This window comes from Psammomys obesus, unplaced genomic scaffold, assembly GCF_907164565.1.
Source record: "Psammomys obesus unplaced genomic scaffold, mPsaObe1.curated_primary_1811, whole genome shotgun sequence".
In the NCBI taxonomy this organism is placed as follows: Eukaryota; Metazoa; Chordata; class Mammalia; order Rodentia; family Muridae; genus Psammomys; species Psammomys obesus.
The window spans coordinates 30,329,191-30,345,948 of NW_026596069.1; the positions used below are offsets into that span (position 1 = coordinate 30,329,191).

At 36.2% G+C, this 16,758-nt stretch overlaps 1 protein-coding gene across 3 annotated transcripts in view; it reads left to right on the top strand.

Annotated features, from left to right (window-relative positions):
* The window catches only part of Edil3 (EGF like repeats and discoidin domains 3), a 567,408-nt gene that overhangs the window by 438,898 nt on the left and 111,752 nt on the right, over window positions 1-16,758 (top strand). The gene's annotated exons all lie outside the window — the stretch shown is intronic.

The following is a 16,758-nucleotide window of genomic DNA, read 5'->3' on the forward strand; positions in this document are numbered from 1 at the left end:
AAGCATTGTCTGCTCAGATGAGAAATTTTTATTTAAACTATATTCATATATAGTTATTCATACACACACACACACACACACACACACAGAGAGAGAGAGAGAGAGAGAGAGAGAGAGAGAGAGAGAGAGAGAGAGACTTATGTGTACTTTAGGTTTTTTTAAGTAAATTATTACCAGTAAGAATCCTTGTGATTTTTCAAACATCTTTTTCTTCCTCCATAACTTTCGCCTCCCCACTTTTCCATTTCCTCAGATCATGACTATATAAATGACATGTAAATGTATATTCCCTTCTGTGTTACCACCAACATCCACATCAGTAATGGTTCCTTCATTTTTCTGGTTTCTGAAATTACTCCTGTGCTGTTAGTGTTCTGTTCAGGAAGTTGTCTTCTATGCCAATGAGTTCTAGGCGGTTTCCCATTTTTTCTTCTAACAGGTTTAGTGTGTCTGGCTTTGTGTTGACATCTTTGATCCACTTGGACTGTAGTATTGTACAAGGTGATAAACATGTATCTATTTGCATTTTTCTATATGTAGATATTCAGTTAGACCAGAACCATTTGTTGAAGAACCATTTGTTTTTTCCATTGTATGGTTTTGGCATCTTTGTTAGAAATCAGGTGTCCATAGGTGTGTGGGTTTATTTCTGGGTCTTTTATTTGATTCTATTGATCCACTTTTCTATTTCTATGCCAGTACTATGTAGTTTTTATTACTGTTGCTCTATACTACAGCTTGAGATCAGGGATGGAGATACCTCTAGAAGATCTTTTCTTTTACAGGATTGTTTTAGCTATTCTGGGTTTCTAGTTATTCCATTTGAAATGGAGAATTTTTCTTTCAATGTCTCTAAAGAATTGTGTTGATAATTTTAATGGAAATTGCATTGAATCTGTAGATTGCTTTTGTTAAGGTGGCCATTTTCACTATGTTAATCCTGCCAATCCCTGTGCATGGGAGATATTTCCATTTTCTGATATCTTCTTCAATTTCTTTCTTCAGAGACTTAAAGGTTTTTTGTTTTGTTTTGTTTTGTTTTGTTTTGTTTTTCATGGAAGTCTTTGACTTGCTCAGTTAGTGTTACACCAAGGTACTTTATGTCCTTGGTGGGTATTGTGAAGGATGTTTTTTCCCTAATTTCTTTCTCAGCCCATTTGTCTTTTGTATACAGGAGTGCTACTGATTTTATGAGTTAATTTTGTATTCAGCCACTTTGCTGAAGGTGATTATCTGCTGAAGGAGTTCCCTGGTAGAATTTTTGAGGTCAGTCATGTATACTATCAAATCTTTTGCAAATAGTGATACTTTGACTACTTTCTTTCTGATTTGAATCCCCCTGATGACCTTTCATTGTCCTATAGGTCTAGCAAGGACTTCAAGAACTATATTAAAGAGAAATGGAGAGAGTGGGAAGCCTTGCCTTGTCCCTAATTTTAGTGGGATTGGTTTGAGTTTCTCTCCATTTACTTTGATGGTGGCTATAGACTTTCTGTATATTGTCTTTTAAATTTAGGTATGTGCCTTGTATCCCTGATCTCTCCAGTACTTTTAAGTATAAACGATTATTGGTTTTATCAAATGCTTTTTCAGCATCTTAAGGAGATTATCATGTGGTTTTTTTTTTTTTTTTTCAATTTGTTTATATGGTAGATTACACTGATGGATTTCCATATATTGAACCATCCCCGTATACCTGGGATGAAGGTCTAGTTGGGCATAGTGGATGATATCTTTAATGTGCTCTTGGATTCGGTTTGCGAGTATTTTTGCATCAATGTTAATAAGGGAGATTGGCTTGAAATTCTCTTTCTTTTTTTAGTCTTTGTGACTCTGGCTTCGTAGAATGAGTTTGGTAATGTTCCTTCTGTTTCTATTTTGTGGAATAGTTTGAAGAGTATTGGTCTTATCTCTTCTTTGAAGGTCTGGTAGAATTGTGCACTGAAAGCATCTGGCTCTGGGCTTATTTTGGAGGGGAGACTTTTGATGATAGCTTCTATTTCCTTAGAGGATATAGGACTATTTAATCTCTTTACCTGATCTTGATTCAGCTTTGTGGAATCTATCAAGAAAATTGTCCATTTCATTTAAATTTTCAAATTTTGTGGCATGGAGGATTTTGAAGTAAGACCTAATGATTGTTTGGATTTCCTCAGTGTCTGTTATGTGCCCCTTTTCATTTCTGATTTTGTTGATTTGGATAGAGTCTCTTTGCCTTTCAGTTAGTTTGGCTAAGGGTTTTTCTATTTGTTGATTTTCTCAAAGAACCAGTTGCTGGTTTCATTGATTCTTTGAATTGTTCTCATTGTTTCCAGTTTATTGATTTCAGCTCTGAGTTTGATTATTTCCAGCCATTTACTCTTCTTGGGTGTGTTCTTTTTTTTTTTTTTTTTTTTTTTTTTAATGGTTTCCAGGTGAGCCCTTAAATTGCTTATATGAAATGTTTCAAATTTCTTCTTTTGAAGGCACTTAGTGCTATGAATTTTCCTCATAGCACTGCTTTCATTGTGTCCCATAAATTTGGGTGTGAAGTGCCTTCGTTTTCATTGAATTCTAGGAATTCTTTAATTTATTTCTTTATTTCTTCCCTGATCCAGCTGTAGCCAAGCATACTGCTACAACCATCATCAAAATCAAAGGATTTAACATCCACTGGTCATTAAACTCTCAAACCATCAATGGACTCAACTCTTCAATAAAACAAAGACACAAACTAACAGAATAGATGTGTTCTACTCACCGAGTAGCGAGTTGTTCAGTTTCGAAGTTTGTGCAAGCTTTTTGCTATTTCTGTTGTTGTTGAGGTCCATGGCAGTTCTATAGGATTCAAGGGATTATTTCAATTTCTTGTATCTGTTGAGGCTTGCTTTGTGACCATCTTTAGAATATGTTTTGGAGAAGGTTCCATAAGATACTGAGAAGAAGGTAAATTCTTTTGTGTTTGGGTGAAAGGTTTTGTAGATGTCTGTTAGGTCCATTTGATTCAAGACCTCTGTTGGAATCATTGTTCCTTTGTTTGATTTCTGTTTTGTAGACCTGTCCTTTGCAGAGAGTGGGGTGTTGAAGTCTCCCACTATTAATGTGTGGGGATCTATGTGTGGTTTAAGTTTTATTAATGTTTCTTTTACAAATATGGGTGCCTTTGTATTTGGAGCATAGATGTTCAGAATTGTGATGTCTTCTTGTTGGAATATTCCTTTGATGAGTATGAAGTGACCTTCCCATCTCTTTTGATTAATTTTGGTTGAAAGTCTATTTTATTAAATATTTGAGTGGCTACTCCTGCTTGCTTCCATTTGCTTGGGTCCATTTGCTTAGAAAATTGTCTTCCAGCCCTTACTCTCAGGTAATGTCTATCTTTATGACTTAGGTGTGTTTCTTGCATACAACAGGTTGTTGCATCTTTTTTACACATCTGTTCTGTTCATTTGTGTCTTTGTTTTATTGAAGAGTTGAGTCCATTGATGTTGTGAGAGTTTAACGACCAGTGGATGTTAGATCCTTTGATTTTGATGATGGTTGTGGCAGTGTGTTAGTGTGCTTGGCTACTTTTAGTTTTGCTGTAGTGAGGTTTTTTATTTCCTGTGCTTTTCTGAATGTAGTTAGCTTTCCTAGGTTGTATTTTTCCTCCTAGTAGCTTCTGTAATGCTGGATTTGTGTGTAGGTATCATTTAAATTTGTTTTTTTTTTTCTTTAAATATCTTATTCTCTCCATCTATGACAATTGAGAGTTTTGCTGGATATAGTAGCCTGGGCTGACATCTGTTTTCTCTTAGGGTTTGCATGATAATCATCCAGGCCCTTCTGGCTTTCATAGACTCTGTTGAGAAGTCAGGTGTGATTCTGATGGCTTTGCCTTTATATGTTATTTGGCCTTTTTCCCTTGCAGATTTCAGTATTTTTTTTTTCTTTTTTCTGTATAACTACTGTTTTGATTGTTATGTGGTGGAAGAATTTTCTTTTCTGGTCTAATTTATTAGGTGTTCTGTAGGCCTCTTGTATGCTTGTAGGCCTCTCCTTTAAATTAGGGGAATTTCCATCTACGGTTTTGTTGAAAATATTTTTTGGGCCTTGGAGATGGGAATATTCTTTCTCCTCTCTTCATATTATTCTTAGGTTTTGTATTTGCATGTTGTCTTGGATTTTTTGAATAGTTTGTGTCAGGAATTTTTAGATTTAATATTTTCTTTGAAAGATACACTGATTTCTTCCACACCTGAGATTTGTATATATCTTCCATATTTGAGATTCTTTCTTCCATCTTTTGTAGTCTATTGGTTATTCTTACCTTTGTAGTTCCTGTTTTCTTCCCTATGTTCTTCCTCTCCATGATTTCCTTTGTGTTTTCTTCAATTTTTCCAATTCTCTCTTCAAATATTGAATGATTTTCTTGAGTCCCTTCATGTGTCAGACTGTATTCTCCTGCTTTTACTTCAGTTCCTTCACCTGTTTATTTGAACATTCCTCTTTTTTTATTTTTCAGTGATTTAATTATTTCCCTTCTGAAGGCCACAAACTATTTAGACTGCATCATTCTGTGTTTCTTTGTGGATGGCCATAATATGTTTGACTTTATCCTCCTCTAATTCTTTATCCATTTTATTTGTTTCCTCCATTATCCTCTCCATAAAGATAGATGTAAGGGCATCTTGAATTTCACTTATGATATGGTATCCAGGGTTACTTGCTCCTGGATAACTGGGCTCTGGAGATGCTATGTTGCTTTGGCTTTTATTGGTTGTGCTTTTATTCTTGCCTCTACCCATCTGGCTGTCTCAGGTGTTGGCTCTTAGTTTCTGGTGCCTGCTGGAATCCTGGGGTTGGGAGAATCCCCTTGGCAGGAATATGATTCTTCCTGAAGGAGGCCTCCTCAGCTTTTTTGGTATGGTCACCAAATGGCCAGTGTTTCTCAGGAATTGCCACAGCTTACTTCAGGTGTATGGACCTGTGTGGTAACTGTGGTCATTGGTAGTCAGGGAGCTCTCCTCTCACTAGGAGAAGACCTGGACACAGCTGCCCTGCCACTGGGTTTCTGCTCTGAATTTAGTGAGCTGCTGCTGCTGCTGCTCTTATACCGTGTTTGTGTGGTGCAGCCCTCTTGAAGAACCAGGGAGTCCTGTGGTTTGATCAGTTTGACTAGAGAGATAGGTTGTGCCTTGTTATAGTGTCTGGGGCTGATCCCATGGATCCAGACTTCTGTTGGTCTGAAGTTGAAGCATTGTGCCCCAGTACCCAAGTGATAATCAGTGGCAGGTGAGTGCAGCACTCATGCTTGTGGCAGGAGGCTAGAGCCGGAGCCTGTGGAACCCAGGAACTTTTAAGGGGATTAGCTTGGATGTCTTGAGTTCAGATCTGATGTTTTCTCAACTTGGGGTTTCTTCCCAACAGGGAGACTCAGTCTGTTATGTTTTGGGGTTCACATTTCAGTTTGGGATGGTGATCAGAGGATGCAGGCGTGTGGCTCTGGGTTGGAATTCCTGTAGGGAACCCAGGAACTCTTTTGGGTTTAGCTGGGTGACCTGATAATGGATGCAATTGCTTCTCACACCATGGGGTTTCCTTTTACCTGGGAAACACACTCGCTGGTGTTTTAGGGCCCAGAATTCAGTCTGTTGGTTGCTGTGCAGTCACTGCTGTCCTCCTCTTCTAAGAGTGTCCTCTCAGGACCTTCATCTTGGATCCCTCCATAAAAATGTTTTTCCATTACTTATTGGTTTAGTATTAAAGAAGAAAAAAAAACACTAGGGGATTTATGATTACATTTCATTAAACTAGTTAAAAGTCATCTTGTATTCTCAGTTTAATTTGTAGAAATTACAGAAAGTACTGTCTAATAATCCCTTCTTTCTCTTCCCATCCTTTGTATAACATCAAGATATCATCTTTGACACTACCAAATTTAATAAATGAAACATGAAGATGTATGTGCTGATTAGCCATTTGTTAACTCCAACAGCCCAGACTCCAAGCTCAACAATCAATAAATGGGACCTAATGAAACTGAAAACCTTCTGTAAAACAAAGGATGCTGTCATAAGAACAAAATGCAGACTTTTGAAAAGATCTTCACCAACCCCATATCTGACAGAGGGCTAATATGCAGAATATATAAAGAACTCAAGAAGTTAAACAGCAACAAATCTAGTAATCCAATTTAAAAATGCTGTACAAAACTAAACAGAGAATTCTTAATAAAGGACTATCGAATGGCAGAGAAACACTTAAAGAAAAAATAAAAGAAGACCATATGAGCCAATCAACCAGTGCAGAGGGGTCTATGGAGTCTGAAGCACTAACCAAGGTCAATACAGTCTGGACCTAGGTCCTCTACCTATAAGTAGTAAATAGGCATCTTAGACTTCATGTGGGTCCACTAATTATGGAAGTGCGAGATATCTTTGACATGGACTATGTTGCCTGTTTTTTCATATTTCCCCCTATGGGACTGTCCTACCAGACCACAGGGAAAGAAAATGAACTCAGTCCTCCTGTGAATAGATGAGCTGGGATGTAGGGTAAGGGGGCTTCCCTATTCTGAGGAATAGGGGAGGGGTTGCAGGAGGGAGAGTGAGACTGAGAGGAGAGAAAGGAGGAGCCTATGACTAAGATGTAAATTTGAATTCAATAATAAAAAAAGAAAGAAAAAAATGTTCAACATCCTTAGTCATCAGGGACATGCCAATCAAAATGACCCTGAGATTTCACCTTACACCCATCAGAAGGGCTAAGATCAAAAACTCAGCTGGCAACACATGCTGGAGAGGATGTGGAGAATGGGGTTCCCTCCTCAATTGCTGGTGGGAATGTTAACTTGTACAAACACTTTGGAAAATAACCTGACAATTTCTCAGAAAATTAGGAATAGCGCTACCTCAAAATACAGCTATACCACTCCTAGGCATATATCCAAAACATGCTCAAGTATACAAGGACATTTGCTCAACCATGTTCATTGCTGCTTTGTTTCTAATAACCAGAACCTGGAAACAACCCAGTTGTTCTTCCCTCAACGGAAGAATGGATACAGACATTTTGGTACATTCAGACAATGGAATACTACTTAGCAATTAAAAACAAGGAAATCTTGAAATTTGGAGGGAAATATTGGGAAGTGAAAAAGATCATCTTGAATGAGGTATTTCAGTACCAGAAAGACACACATGGTATATACTCACTTATAAATGGATATTAAACATATAATATACAACAAACTTACTAAAATCTGTATACCTAAAGAAGCTAATCAAGAAGGAGGTGCCTGAATAAGATGCTTAGTCCTCACTCCAAAAGGCAATGGGGATGGACATTGGAAAGAGGAAAAAACAGGGAATAGAACAAGAGCCTACAACAGAGAGCTCCTGACTCTGCCCAGTGGAGTATCAGATGCTGAGACCCACAGGCAAACTTTGGGCAGAGTTCAGGGAATATTATGAAAAAAGGGGAAGATGAAAACCTGGAGGGGACTGGAGCTCCATGACGAGAGCAACAGAATCAAAATTGTGGGCCCAGTGGTCTTTTCTGGGACTGATACTTCAACCCAGGACCATGCATGGAGATAACCTAGAACCCTTGCACAGATGTAGCCCATGACAACTCAGTCTCCAAATGGGCACGCTAGTAAGGGGAACAGGGACTGTCTCTGACATGAACTCAGTAGCTGGCTTTTTGATATCCTCCACCTGATGGAGGAGCAGCCCTACCATGCCACACAGGAATACTATGAAAGACAGCCCTGATAAGACCTGATAGGCTAGGGTCAAATGGAAGGGGAGGAGGTCCTCTACTATCAGTGGACTGGAGAAGGAGCATGGGAGGAGATGAGGATGGGACTGCAGCTGGGATACAAAGTGAATAAATTGTAATAAATAAAAAATTATATTAAAAAGATTAAAAAAATTAAAAAGAATAAATTAGCAAAATTAATGGTGTAGATAGGCTGTACATTTAGTGCTGACCTTTGTCAGCAAAATCTTACACCCCATAAATTCATTTTCATATTAATTTGTTGGAAATATATAAGAAATTAAGCTCCCAAATTAAATTTTTCTTATTTAATTTAGTCCATTTCTGATTGTAAAACTGTTATGTCCATAGAATTTATATCTATTCAAAAGTGATTGGTTTCTCTAAGTCTCTTGACTATTGATATACAGAAGTGTTGAAAAAGGCTTTTTAAGGATTAAGCGACCAGTGGGTCCCTAGAAATTATGTTAGCATTTGCCACTATTATGTACCTAGTTAGCAATTAACAAAAACACTCATAAAGAAGATCTGAAAGAAAAAAATATTGTTCTTGTGAACATAGTTGTTATAACTATCATGATTTATAACACTAGTATACTTTGAAATAAGTACAATAAATTAAAAATGACCTTGTTTTATTTAAACTTCAAATTGTCTTTAAAATTTTCATAACAAGCTTCTGTTATAACATGAATCATTCTCCATTTTTCCAGTAGAAAAAAAATAGAATTAATATGTAAACATACTATTAGATTTGGGGTTCAAAATTTAAAAAAAACCATGAAGTGATTTGGATGCTTCTTTTAATAAGCAGTATTTAAAAACAATGAAAAGGTCAATAACATTACTTGATCCATTATGTGAGTGTTCAGCAGGCCCATTCATCTTTTTAAAATCATGGACAATAAATGACTTCAATTTGTGTGTGTGTGTGTGTGTGTGTGTGTGTGTGTGTGTACATATGTGCCTGTGTGTGTGTAAATTTACTTTAATTTGTTACATTAGCTTTATTTTTATTACCATACCCATTTGTAAAATAGTAAATTCTCTTTTTTAAATCAGTGAGTTGAAAACTGAGCCAGTGAGAATAATCTAGACCTTGAAATGAATGTTTGACATCGGATGAGCATTTATAAAGATTCACAAGGAAAATTGCGTTCTATATTCATCGGTGATCCTATGTTTCTGCAGAGTAACCCTTTCTGTGATTTCCCCTCCCCAGGTTTTGCTTAATAATGAGGTTATGGAGTCACAGAAGCTTGCTGCAAGGCAAAGGGGACTCAGCACACAATAGGCAGTGTATGCAGTGGTATTACCACAGTATATACTAACCTTCTACTGAACGGGGCAACTGCGTTCTCTGGAGGTAATGCCCTCGACCAGTTCTAAACAGCTGAGCCCCAGCCACTTACCATGATTGACAGCTTTTAGAGTACCTATTGATGTAGCTTCTTCACTTAGTTGTTGACCATGATTAAAATTGAATGTTTTGTTATAGCATTAGTAAATATCGGACAGTGAATATTTGGAAAGTGGTTTTGCTTTACACTAGTACAAGTAACAACTAGAAGGAATAATTTTATTCTTTACAAAAACCAGGAATGTGCACTTATTTGAAATATATAGTATTTTAGGTATTTGTTCTTTGTCCAGCAAGGTTGGACATGGTTAAATGCACATGATTTGGTGGTTTTGTTTATCCTAGACATTTTCATAATTTTTCTATCAAGTCAATAATGCTTTAATGTATAGGAAATTCTATTTTTGTTATATCTGTTATTATATGTATGAATGTTCTAGTTGCCAATTATTTAATCTCTAGTTAATATCAAGATAAAATGTATTTATTTATAGACAATATTACAGATATGAACACATAGCCCACTGAAGCTGCTTTTTCACGTCCCTCAATGACTTACGTACTTTGTTGAGCATTTGCAATTTGTATCCAGCTCAAGCCTTCACAAGCTTAGCTCAGCCAAACACTTATTCTGAGAGTCTATATTGTAACCTACACATACATTATCATTTTCATGAAACAACATGGCTCTGTATAGAAGTGCAATACAAAAAGATTATATGACTTAACCCTAAAAATAAGAACACTGTTTTAACTTCTTTTCTGAGATCTTTGTCAAAAATCAAATGTTCAAAGTTGTGTGGGTTTATTTCTGGGTCTTTGATTCAATTCCATTGATTCATCAGTCTGTTTCATGCCAGTACCATGTCAATTTTATTACTGTTGTTCTATAGTACAGCTTGAGATCAGGGATGGAGAGCAATTCTGGGTTTTTGTTTGTTTGTTTTTCCATATGAAATTGAGAATCGTTCTTTCAAGTTCTGTAAAGAATTGTGTTGGTATTTTGATGGGAATCACATTGAATCTGTAGATTACTTTTGGTAGGATGGCCATTTTTACTAGGTTAATCCTAATCCATTAGCATGGGAGATCTTTCCATCTTCTGACAGCTTCATCAATTTCTTTCTTCAGAGACTTGAAGATTTTTTTTTTTTTTTTTACACATCTTTCACTTGCTTTGGTAGAGTTACACAAATATACCTTATATTTTCTGTGGCTATTGTGAAGGGTGTTCTTTCTTTTTCAGTCTGTTTGTCTTTTGTATACAAGAGGGCTACAGATTTTTTTTTAGTTAATTCTGTATCCAGCCACATTGTTGAAGGTGTTTATCAGCTGTAGTAATTCCTTGGTAAAATTTTTGGGGTCATTTATATGTACTATCATATCATATGTAAATAGTGATATTTTGACTTACTCCTTTCTGCTTTGTATCCCTTTGATCTCCTTTAGTTGTCTTATTGTTCTAGGTAGGACATGAATTATTATGTTGGAGAGATATGGAGAGAGTGGGCAGCCTTGTTATGTCTCTGATTTCAGTGGACCTGATTTAACTTTCTCTCCATTTAGTTTGATGTTGGCTATAAGCTTGTTATATATTGCCTTTACAAAAATTAACATCTTCAATAATTTGTGCTGGTATAACTGATTGTCTACATGTAGAAAAATTGCAAATAGATCCATATTTATCACCCTGCACAATATTAAAGTTCATAGGAGTCAAAGACCTCAACATAAAACCTAACACATTAAATTTGTTAGAAGAAAAACTGGAGAAAAACTTTGAACTTATTGGCACAAGAAACATCTTCCTAAACAACACCACCAGCTCAGACCAACAATTTAATATTAACAATTAATAAACAGGACCTAATAAAACTAAAAAGCTTCTGTAAGTCAAAGGACACTGTCAACAGAACAGGACAGCCTACAAACTGGGAAAAAATATTCACTAACCCTACATCTGAGAGAGGGCTAATATCCAAAATATATACAAAGAACTCAAGAAATTAAACACCAACAAACCAAATAATCCACACCAAAAAAAAAAAAAAAAAAAAAAAAAAAAAAAAAAAAAAAAAAAAAAAAAGAGGTACGGAGCTAAACAGCTAATTCTCTACACAGGAATATCGAATTTCAGAGAAACACCTTTAATGCTCAACATCTTTAGTCATCACAGAAATGAAAATGAAAATGACTCTGAGATTTCATCTACATGAGTCAGAATGGCAAAGATCAAAATCTCAAGTGACAGTACACTTGATTAGAATGTGGAGAAAGGGGAACACTCCTTCATTGCTGGTGGGAGTGTAAACTTGTACAACAACTTTGGAAACCAATCTAGCACTTCCTCAGACAGTTGGGAACAGCCATACCCCTTGAGCTATACCAGGTATACATACCACTCTGAGGCATCTGAAAGATGTTCAACCATACAACAAGGAAATTTGCTCTACTATGTTCGTAGCAGCTTTATTCATAATAGCCAGAATCTGGAAACAACCTAGATGTTCCTCAACCAAAGAATGGTTAAAATACTGTGGTACATTTACACAATAGAATATTACTCAGCTATTAAAAACAAGGAAATCATGAAATTTGCAGACATATTGATGGAACTATAAAAAATAATCCTGAGTGAGGTAACCCAGAAGCAGAAAGACATGCATGGTATATAATCACTTATAAGTGGATATTAGCCATATAATACAAGATAACTATACTATAATCTATGGAACTAAAGAAGCTAAACAACAAGGAGGACTTTAGGGTGGATGATTAATTTTCATTCAGAAGGGCAAATGAAAGAGACACCAGAAGAGGTGAAAGAGAGGAAACAAGATGGGAACCTACCACAGATGTCCTCTAAAAGACTCCACCCAGCCAAAATCAAAGCAGATGCTGAGACTCACAGCCAAATTTTGGGCCGAGTGCTAGGAGTCTTATGTAAGAGTGGCTGGATAGAAGGACCTGGAGGGGACAGAAACTCTACAAGGTGACCAACAAAGCCAACAAATCTTGGCCTGGGAGGGCCCGTAGAGACTGATTCACCAACCAAGAACAATGCATGGAGAGGACTTAGAACCCCTGCTCACATGTAGACCATAGGTCTTTATGTGGATGTCCTAGTAAGGGGAGCAGGGGCAGTCTCTGATATAGACTTGTCTCCTGCTCTTTGATCACTTCCACTTGATGCGGAGTCCTTGCCAGGCCACAGAGGAAGCAGGAAGTCCTGATGAGACTTGACAGACTAAGTTCAGAGGTAGGGGAGTAGGGCTTCCTCTTTCTGTGGACTAAGGAATGGTGATGGGGTTTAAGAGGGAGGGAGGAATGGTGGGACCTGGAAGACAGGAAGGAAGGAGCTACAGTCAGGATATGAAGTGAATAAATTAGAAAAATAAAATATAAAAAACTTTTAAAAAAGAAAACTTTTCAAATTCTAATTTTTTTTCTGTTTAGTATTTTTTTGTGTAATCCTATTTTATATTGAATGGAATCTAACATTAGCAAAAATTTTCAATAATAATACATATGTTAACAAATTCACTTTTTCATTCACAATTTTCTTCAATGTCTATTTAGAAAAACAATATCCAATATTATTTCTACCAACTCTTTGTATATATTTGTTTTTAAGTGTTCCAAATGAATTATATCCATTGATTGTATTTCACCTTCATACACTAGAGTTAGCCCTGATGTACCTGAAGACTAGTGACATCATAATTCAAATGGACCAAATGCATTGACTACTCTAAGGAAAGAAAAATAGGATAGCTTGTTTGTTGAGAAATATTTCCAGTGATACAAATAACTTAGCTAGAGAAATTTAACATAATTTGCAATATTTTCCGCCTCAGTGCTTAAATTTTTTGTCTTTTGTTGAAACTGAATAATTTCCTCCACAGCTACTTCCCTGTTCCTTAAAAATGAGTGCATCATTGTTGTGTTATGTGTGTGTAACATAGTGTTTATTCTATAAATTCCACAAATTCTGGATTTGCCTTCTAGTAAAAGAGGCTCCACAGATGAGGTGTGTACTCTTGCAAAGTATGCATTTGAATATTCACCATTTTACATAATTAAAACAAATTTAAGTGGTACCCATTTTGGAACAGATCTCACATGTTCTGTCACGGGAACTCAAACTTATAAAAACATCACTTAGTTTGTTACAGGCTTTTCATACTTAACATGTTGACCACAAGCTTGTTGCATAATGCATTTGTGGTTTTTTTTAAGTCTATTGGTAGTTGCTTCCTTGGTTTATTTTTAACTAGTAATATTCAGATGAAGCAGAGTACATATGTTTAAATTTTACTCAATATAACTGGTTCCTGTACCCATTTAATTATTTTTTACAATAAAAAAATGTTATCATGCAAGAATTTTTAGCATAATACCAACAAATACTTATGTAGAATCATGATTCTTGTTCTGTATTATGTTAATGTAATACATATTAGAATCTTATAGTAATTATATCCAAGTTTGCATATGTCTTAAATGGTTTATAAACCTAGTGTTTATGGAACATCATTAGCAAAAACAAGTATTGTCAGTCAATGAGTAAATTAGTTTTCTCTCCTTCCCAAATCTTGAGTTTTATCAGTCTTTCTCAGTAAACAATGAGAAATAATTTTGATAAAATTTGAGTCACTTTTCCCCATTCTTTTAACTTCCTAACTCTTTCTGGCATGAAAAGCACCTTAGAGTTTTAATCCCTAAGGCTACCACATTTGATGCCCCTTCACGAGTACAACAAGACCCATCTGTTCTGTCAGACATATGTCTGATGCTGTGGGAGGAGCTGTAATGCAAGATAATGAGACTAAAAGAACTTCAGAATGCAACACTAAATATATATGCATATGTTTCTCCAGCTGCCTCAAACTCTATAATGGGAAATAGAGACATTTCTAAAAATAAGACAGCTCAAAGCTCTCAATGGAGGGAAGTACACCAACAGCTGTGTATATCTTCTTACGTCCTTGGTATCAAAGGCAGTCTCCCAAAGCGTGGTTAAAGGATGCTTGCATCTGAGTCTATTAGCTGATTGAAACGTCTAAACTCCATCCGCTGGGATGTTCATATCATTGGGTGTGTGTTGCATACAGAAAAGTGTGTTGGGGACATATACACATGGATCCTTCATAAAATATGAAGTTTGAAAAATGATGAATTATTCCTAGGCAACCATTTTAGTGGGATTTTGTATATATTTAAACATTGCTTGATTATTAAAAGTTCAGGCTGATGTTCATTTGACATTAAATGAATAAGATGACAAAATGTTAAAAATTTAATTATTCTTTTTTTCTTTTTGAATTAATTTTTAAATTTTATATTAATTACAGTTTATTTACTTTGGATCCCAGCTGTAACCCCCTCCCTCTTACCCTTCAAATCCCACCCTCCCTCCCTCATCTCCTCCCATGCCCCTCTCCAAGTCCATGGATTGGGCAGGTCTTCCTCCCCTTCCATCTGACCCTAGCTTATCAGATCTCATCAGTGGCTGCAATGTCCTTCTTTGTGGCCTGGGAAGGCTGCTCCCTCATTAAGGGGAGGTGGTCAAAGACCTAGCCACTGAGTTTGTGTTAGGGACAGTTCCTGTTTCCCTTACTAGGGTACCCACTTGGAGACTGACCTGCCATGGGCTACATCTGAGCAGGGGTTCTAGGTTATCTCCATGCATGGTCCTTGATTGGAGTAACAGTCTCAGAAAAGACCCCTGTGCCCAGATATTTGGATTCTCTTGCTCTCCTTGTGGAGCTCTTGTCCTCTCCAGGTCTTTCTATCTCTCCCTTCTTTCCTAAGATTTCCTGCACTCTGTCCACAGTTTGGTTATGAGTCTCAGTTTCTGCTTTGATACAATGCTGGGTAGAGTCTTTCAGAGGCCCTCTGTGGTAGGCAACACTAGAGAAAATAAAGCCTATCAAAGAAACACATTTAGAATAAAATAAAATCTATGAGAAAGTGGCTCTATATTGATAGCTGTCAATGTGGTTTTCTCAGGCACGCATGTGATAGAATCTAAGCAACATCGAAAAAGTCCTTTAATATATGTGTACATAGACATCGACGTATTTGGTACATATTCACAGCGACAAACAGTTCAAACAATCGTCACGACTATTACCAATGACTAAGGAGCACAATGAAGCAGATATATTTTATTGATATATTATATTGATAGATTGAAAATGTATTAAAGAATGCTGTTTGAAACAGCCAATCCCTCTTCAATTTGTCAGACAATGTTTAGATAAACTGACATATTTGACAAAAGAGTGCACACTGTAATGGTTAGTGCTTACACTCTAAGGGAGGGCTCTCTGGGTTCAAATGCCTTTCCTGCAAATAGTTTTATGAACATAGCCAAGCAATCTATCTTTTCAATTACCTCAATATTTTTATTTGCTAAATAGAAAACATACAGTTTCTATTATAGGGTGTTTTCAGGAATAAACAGGTTAACATTTGTACAGTTCAGAGAAGATCACTGCTGTGAAAATGTTAGCTGCTGTTAATGACTTAGTACTCAATGATACTATTCATAACATCTGTCTTTAAAGTTAACAGATAAAAATATACTTAGCTGAAATTGAATTTCAAATAAATGATGACTAAGTTTTAAGATAATATTATCCAAAAATGTTGTTAGGAAATATTCAGAAAAAAAGTTTTGATTTATACAAAATTCAAACTGAACTAGGCATCTAGGATTTATTTTATTGAATCCATCAATCTTATTTGCTTTCTTCCTATCTAATGGGAAAAAGCTAGGATACTGACTTAGGGATTGTTTGGATGGGGCCATTTTACATTGTGCTTTTATTCCCCATGAATAGGTGTTGGTAACACTGATAGTTTGTTAACATCTAAGCACATATTCTCAAATTAACACCCATGCCTAAATTATTAATATATCCATTATTATCTGAGGAAGATTGAGCAGGTGATACTATTTTTATTCTGGCTGTTCTACCAACTGGAAAGGTACCTACCTTTTATGCTTATACATCAGATATAAGAAATTCTACAGTCAGTCTCTTTCATATAGGAAAGAGTAGAGTAAAATATTTTTCATCTCAGGAAAGACACTGAAGTTGCTGTGAACACCTCTTAGTTAAAGATACTGAGCCTCTGTTGTCTATGGTGTGGCAATTGTTATTTGATGAAATTTAAAATTTATAAAAGTGTCTTTTATTTACCAGAAGTGATTGTTGTCTAAGAAGTTTACTGTCCCCTCATGCCAGCCTAAGCCTAGTTCTGGAAGCAATTATTATTATTATTATTATTATTATTATTATTATTATTTATAGTTTATTCATATTGTATCCTAGATGTAGCCTCCTCCCTCGTTCCCTTCCAATCCCACCCTCATTCCCTCATCTCCTCCCATGCCACCTCCAAGTCTTTGTTTCCATATAATATAATCTAGGCATAGAATGTTGTCAGCCTCTAAGTCTTATTGTTAAATAAGCTTACCCTTTCTAGCCCTTCCTGAACTCTGCCTGGCTGGGTTAACTTACCATTTCTGGCTGAAACTCCTCTCCAAGCTGATTGATACAAACTGGATTCTCTCAGCTTCAGACTGAATTACACTGCTTTGTCTGTAACTATAGCAACCGGTTCTAATCTTCTGTCTTTTTATC